This window comes from Gracilinanus agilis, chromosome 2 (assembly GCF_016433145.1).
Source record: "Gracilinanus agilis isolate LMUSP501 chromosome 2, AgileGrace, whole genome shotgun sequence".
In the NCBI taxonomy this organism is placed as follows: domain Eukaryota; kingdom Metazoa; phylum Chordata; class Mammalia; order Didelphimorphia; family Didelphidae; genus Gracilinanus; species Gracilinanus agilis.
In genome coordinates, this window is record NC_058131.1 from 13,933,505 (window position 1) to 13,939,919 (window position 6,415).

At 35.6% G+C, this 6,415-nt stretch overlaps 1 pseudogene; it reads left to right on the plus strand.

Moving 5' to 3' along the window:
* Window positions 1-2,180: 2,180 nt before the first annotated feature.
* Window positions 2,181-2,566, plus strand: LOC123233072 (annotated as a pseudogene).
* Window positions 2,567-6,415: the final 3,849 nt, after the last annotated feature.

A 6,415-nucleotide genomic window follows, 5' to 3' on the forward strand; every position in this document is an offset into this window, starting at 1 on the left:
TCTGTGAACTGGAATGACCTCTAGGAATTGATGCAGAGTGAAAGGAACAGAACCAGGAGAACATTATACACAGAGACTGAAACACTGTGGTACAATCAAACATAATGGACTTCTATACTAGCAGTAATGCAAGGATCCAGAGAAAGGCTGAGGGACTTATGAGAAAGAAAACTAGCCACATTCAGAGGAAGAACTGTGGGAGGAGAAACACAGAAGAAAAACAACTGCTTGAACACATGGGCTGATGGGGATATTAATGGGGGTGTAGACACTAAACAATAACTATAGTCCAACTATCAATAATATGGAACTAAGTCTTAATCAATGATACATGTAAAACCCAGTGGAATTGTGCATTGGCTACAGGAGGTTGGGGGACTTGAGGGAGAGAGAAAGAACATGAATCATGTTAACTATGGGAAAATATTCAAAAGAAAAAGAAAAATTAATAAAAGAAGAGTAATGGATCAAATAGTATCATTCTTTCTGGAAAAAGACAAAACTATTAATTGTATTATGGATTAAAATGAAATCACCATTATGGACCAAAATTATTTGCCTCAGATGATAAATTCCTGGACTTTATCCCACTGCAATAGAATATAAAATCATTGAGATCAGGAACTTTCCACAATAGTGTCTGGAACATAGGCTCTTAGTAAAATATATTTATATCAATATATTGTCTATGCATATATATTTATATATATATATGTGTGTGTGTGTGTGTGTGTGTGTGTGTGTGTGTGTGTGTGTGTGTGTACTTGAGGAAGGCTTTGAAGAATTAGAATCATTGCACTGGAAGAGATAACCAAATTATAGATGAAAAAATACTGAAAAGCAGAACTCTAAATACAGATGTATGAATTATATTGGAGACTAGCCTAAAAACCCTTGTTGATCTGAAATCATTACAGTACTGTCATTTAATCATTTCCAAATATACCTAATTTCTATCATCTACCGAGAATTGCTTCATCATATCATAATTCTAGCAGTGAAAACTATTTCTCTCATTTCCCATATGTTTCAAAACAAGGTATAGACTTGCATGATTAAATATCTTTATCTAGGTTTTCCTTGAACCCCACCATACAATATCAGAACCTATCAAATCTATGTATTTTCCCAAATGCATCTCTCCTTCTTCATTCCCATTGCCAGTTCTACAGATTAAACTTGCATTGTCTGTCATTCCAATAATTGCAAAAGCTTCCTATTTCATTTTTTCAAGTCCATGTGTTTTCCATGTAAATGCATTCACTTTAATACTGTCTGCATAGTCATCTAATAGCACAAATCTTGTAATTTTATTTTAATATTCAAAAACCTTCCATAGTTCTATCTTTCCTGTTGAATAAAATCCAAACTCCTCAGCCTATTATTGAATGTAATTGATAATATGGTACTAAATCTATCATTCACTAGGTACTCTCTATGTAACTATGCTCCATTATAGTTTATTCATTATATTAATATGTAACATGATGGTCAAGTATGTTTTAAGGCTGGAAGAGAGTAGAAATTACCTAATCCCCAAAGTCCATCATTTTATAACCTCAGGAAGAGATGAAAGAAGATATCTGTCCAAGGTAAATAACTACGATAGTGACAATTCCTGGATATAAAACCAATGCATCTTTCTCCTCTCTAGCCCTTCTTAGTTCTTTAAGCATTCAGATGCATATGCAGCTATTCTCCCTGCCATGTTTTATCTTCTAAAAATCTATGATCCAAGATTACAAGTGAAAATGTACTCCAGTATCCTTCTAGTCCAACCCTTCCTTGCCCCCAAATAGTTTCCATTATACTATAAGAAATGGTTGTGCAATCTTCTTGAAGAATACCAGAGAGAGAAGGTAGTCCATTCTTTTTTTAAAAATCTAATTGTTAGGGATTCTTTTGGTTTGCTTGCTTGTTTCTCCTAACTTCAAGTTTAAATTAACCTCTTTCTAGTTCTCCTTTCTGAAGCCAATCAGAACATGAACATTCCATCCTCCAGATAATAGATATTCAAATATTTAAAGATAGTTAAAGCTTCTCCCAGCAATCGCCCTTTCCATTTTAGAAAAGGTCCCTTCCCTGCAGGTGCATGGAACTAGCACTCTCTGCCTTTCTTCATCCTGACTCACCACACTTCCCTCTCATGGAAGAATCTGTCAGGAAGTCACGCCATAACTATGGCATTCAAAAACATTGGCAAGACTCCTTTGGAGCCTGGAGCGGCCAGTCATGGGATTAAATAAACCTCATCAACCACAAAGTTAAATCCCTTGAGAAGCTGTGTGCTGACCTAATTAGAGGAGGAGAAAAAAAGAACTTAAAAGTGAAGGGACATGTTATATGAATGCCCATGAAAACACTTCAAATCACTTCTAGAAACAGTCTTTGCAGTGGAAGTTTAAAGACTTAGGGTTGTTTCCAGAAGAGAATGCACAAACACCTCAGGGATTTGTCCATTCCTTTTGAAATTATCAAACAGATCACTTCTAATAGCATTGAACCAGATGTAGACACAGAACTCACCAATCAGATGCCTAATCAATCATCTCTTTTAATAAATTGATTGCAATATTCTCTGAAGGATAACTCTCCCTATCTTTTTTTTTCAAAATGTGGCCATATTCTATTAACTCTAGACTCTTTTCCATCTTTGTTAACCTATTTTGTAAACTCTAAAACTTCTCAGTGTTCTTAAACTCTGATTCCCAGAAGTGAACACAATGTTCCAGATGAGTTCAATAAGAGCAGAATTCCATGGGTGTCTCATTTTCCTATTCATGGAGGTATTAGCTTTAAAAATAAACACCATTTGTCTGTCACTTTCTAAATACTGGGGATACAAATATAAACCAGCAAAGAAGTATTTTCCCCAAAGGAACTCACATTCTGTGGGAGTACAAAAGATAATAAGGGGACCTGAAAAATCAGGGTCACAAGTAGCAATAAGGTATGGAGGGGGCAAGAAGTTAGGGAGTGAGTCCTGGCTCTGGAAAAGACTATATGAAGATTTATATCTCAGAACCTGGCATCAGATGTAGGATCCAAGATCTGATGAGCAGATGGAGATGGGGAGGTGATGGCCAAAAGAGATGCCACATCTTTGGGGATAGCTGGGAAGCAATGTGGAAGCTAGACAAGACAGTCCTTGCAATCAAAGAGTTATTACTCTAATTTTGGGAATCAACACAAGTAGGAGGATACAGCTATAGGGCAGGTGGCAACATTTGTGAGTCTTGGAGCACAAAGGCAACTGCCCTATAGGGTGGATAGCATAGAGGGAAAACCCCATCATAATGAAAAAGTGATTTTCCAAAATGTCTGAAAGACTTGGATATCCTGGACTCCCTCATGTGTAGTAAAAGTTCATGTCTGGCAGAAAAGGAAAAAAAGAAGGGAAAGGACATTGGTAAGGAGGCTAGGATTATAACATGGGTGTTCTTTGATGGGATAGAGGAAGAAAAGACTTTATACTAGCTCAGGATCAAAGTTTAATCAAATTTTAATCCATGAATTCTTGTACTCTGAGTGGGGGGAGTGGTTATAATAGTTGTGGATGCAATTTATTGTACAATTGCCATATGATCTTTATTAGGGAAGCAGCATTGTCTTACAATTTTTTCTTTTATATTCTTCCCTGGGAATAAGATTGACTTGGGTGGGAGGAAGGTTTGTGGTAGAGGATATATATATATATATATATATATATATAAGATAATGTGGGGAGAAAAGACATTGACCACAAAATTGGGCTTAAAAGGGAAGATTTTTAAAATATCCTTAGAGACGCCTCCCTTCAAGGCAGGTAGGTAGCATAATGGATAGAGTATTAGGTCCTGAACAAAGAAAAACCTGAAGTCAAAATGTGGCTCTGACACTTCCTATCTATACGACCCTGGGAAAGTCATTAACCCTATTTCTGCCTCAGTTTCCTCATCCATAAAATAGGGATTATAATACCATCTACACCAAGGGTTCTTAGGGATCAAATGAGATATTATTCACAATGCACTTAGGATAATATCTGGTACACATATCAGTTGCTTAACTAAAGCTTTGCTTTCTTCCTTCTCACTGTTTCTTATTCAGGGCCATGCTATCCCTATTGTTAAACATGATGGGAGTCTTTTGCAAGTTTGTGTCTGAGGCAGGGAGCAGCCAGGATCATTCTCAGTATCCACTTGTAATATATGTGTCATCCTCTGGTCTTCCTAGAACTGTCAGTCATTCAGTCAATCAACAAGAATTCATTAACTATTTATTAAGTGTCAGATAGCCCTGGGGGTGCAGTCAAAGATGAAGATATATGTCCCTGTCCTCAAGGAACTATTCTTCTATTTGGGGAAACAACAGGCAAATAGCAGAACTTATCAAATTTCTAAAATAAAATATAAGCACTATGACCTCAGAATGTTGATGTTCTACTTTGTAATTCTACTGAATATGTGTGCAGTTCATTGTTACCATGAAAACATGGGACTTGCTTTGTTCTACAATCAAGAAGCAGAGCTGTGCATGAGCCAATCCCTATTCCTGGGGATAATTCTGAGAAATAGGCAGCTTGTCATTAGTGATTCTTGAAGTGGCTCATCTTTTCAGGTTGCCATTGATTATTAATTCAACATGATAATTAATTTTGTTTGATGCATCTGAGATATCATTTGGAGACAATGAGCAGAAGGATGCCTGCTGATCAATGATGGAGTCTGTTATTATTTTGCTTCCCACTGTGGGAGCCTTGAATTTGTTCCTACATCATATGTGTAAGACATGCTGTATTATCTCTTTGTCCTTTAGCTTCCCCCTCAATATTTACATTCATTAAGCAGGATTGATGCCTTTCTGCTATGCTTCTTTATTCCTTGAGCCTTCCCTTCATTCTACCTTTGAAGGTTTTCAATTATTTACTCTTTTGATGAATGTGGTCTCTCTGTTGATAACTTAACATCATGTTGTCTTTTACATGTTGAAATGGTTCAGCAATAGCTTTCCATCCCTCATTGCTTCCATATCCACCTGTTGGCACTCTAGAACTTTAAATTTCAGCTTACATTCTTTCCTGAATATCTCCCTTAATCTCTCATAATCTCAAAATTCAAAAAGAATAGCAAAAATAAAAAAAAACAGAGCAACAGAAAACCATGAAGCATCATCTTATTATATACTATGAACTTCTGATGTTCAAACCTGTTTCCAAGTAATCAAGGACCTCTACAATCTAGAAACATGAATCCCTCCCCACTGCTTTGCTTCACATATTATTTCTACCTATGTATTTGTCTCTAGTCTTCTGAAATATAGTTCTGGCCCTTTGATTCTCACTGTTTTAGTCTTCTGTTTCTGGAATAGTTCTTTTCCATATCTTTTGAATCCATAAGTGTAATGGACTAACATCATCCCAAGGTTATTGGCATATGCTGGTTCACTAGCATTCTGAAGATCTGGATTCAGGCAGAGACATGGTTCAGTCTTGGTCAAGGATAAAGGGAGGATGCTTTCCAAAAATAGTAGTCAGACTCTTATGTTTTAGCTATTTAGCTGGAATCCCAAGGAAATTCACTTACATCTTAGTTATGATTCAAGTATATTGTTTCCCCCAAAGGGATTAAGATAGTACTCAATATATAAGGTGTATAAGGTAGATTATATAGAGGGAAACAAAAGCAGTACTGAAGAAAACATAAGACAAGATGCAGAAACCTATAATTTACATACTATTTTGTCTTGAAGTTGATAATCAAAATCTTAAAACACATAACTTGTAGAATAGGAATTTTTAACCTGGAATCCAAGAATATACTTTTCCATCTATATACATATATGTGTGTGTATCTGGAAATAGATACATATATTTAAATGTAATTGATTTCATTAGTCCTATATATTTTATTTGACATAATTAAAATATAATTATATTATTTCTATAGATTTTAGCAAAAGATTGAGGAATTCCATTACACAAAAAGGTTAAAAAATTCCAGACATAATGAGACTGAAAGATATGTATATGACCTTCTTTTAAGTTCTGTATTTTTTACGCTATTTTCTTCAAATTCTCTCTCTTCTGTTCTACTGAGCCAGAATTTGAACGTATCTTCCTGAGAGTCTCTCTTCTCTGAGATGGGCAATATTCCAAAGAAATACTTTTCCTGCTCCAACCCCAAATCTCAAAAGTATTAAACTCATTGGGTTTTCTATATGGTTTGAAGTGGTAATATCAGTATCATTGTTAGGTCATCTAATATTAGGACAAAAAACACAAAGCTGAATAGACAGCTAGATACCCAGAATCACTGTAATGCTTAGCTATACAATACATATTCCTGTAACCATGTGAAAGCAAAGATATGCATCACTTTTCTCATGAAAAGTATAAGATACAGAGCCCATAGAGTATCTGAACAAACTATAGTCA